The 723-nt window shown below is 45.8% G+C and overlaps 1 non-coding gene across 1 annotated transcript; it reads right to left on the bottom strand.

The window, feature by feature from the left end:
* Window positions 1-312: 312 nt before the first annotated feature.
* On the bottom strand, window positions 313-395 carry trnal-cag (transfer RNA leucine (anticodon CAG)). The gene has a single exon. It is a non-coding gene; the product is annotated as a tRNA-Leu (tRNA).
* Window positions 396-723: the final 328 nt, after the last annotated feature.

Here is a 723-nt window from a genome sequence, read left to right as displayed (position 1 = left end):
TGTGTTTAAGCTTTTCCCTCTGATCAAAGACAACCTTTGACTTTAAAAAAAACTTTAAACTTATCTTTATTTGTCATTGTGACACAGCACAGCACAGCACACCATGCACAACGAAATTTAACCTCTGCATTTAACCCATCACCAAAGTGAACAGTGGGCAGCCGTGGTCAGCGCCCGGGGAGCAGTGCTTGAGGACGATGCCATGCTCAGTGCATCTCAGGGGTAACCTGGCAGTTGGTGGATTCGAACCTGGGGCCTTCCGGACCGAAGTCCGCTTCCTTTACCACTAGGCCACCACTGCCCCTAAAAGTTTGTCAGAAGTGGGATACGAACCCACGCCTGCAGTGGAGACTGCGACCTGAACGCAGCGCCTTAGACCGCTCGGCCATCCTGACTGTTTGACCTTTGATATATATATTTTACTTTCTGTAATTCGATCCTTGATTGGTTTGATATGTAATTATCATGTTTATTTTGAGCACTTGAAACAGTTCCAACATGTCTTCACCCATGTAATTATTTACATGTTGTGAATTCATGGTTAGTGTCCTGCATTGCAGCAAGAAGGTTGCTGGTTGAAGTCCCTGGTTTTGACCGGTAGTCTTTCTGTAAGGAGCTCTTAAAATCTATGTATTTGTAAGTATAAAAGGGGCGTTATTGGCTCTTTGTCTCTATATGTGGCCCTGTGAGGGGACTGGCCCCAGATTTTGACTCCAGTCCCCC

This window comes from Cynoglossus semilaevis, chromosome 17, assembly GCF_000523025.1.
Source record: "Cynoglossus semilaevis isolate Cse_v1.0 chromosome 17, Cse_v1.0, whole genome shotgun sequence".
NCBI classification, from domain to species: domain Eukaryota; kingdom Metazoa; phylum Chordata; class Actinopteri; order Pleuronectiformes; family Cynoglossidae; genus Cynoglossus; species Cynoglossus semilaevis.
This window is presented reverse-complemented; position numbering and strand designations above follow the sequence as displayed.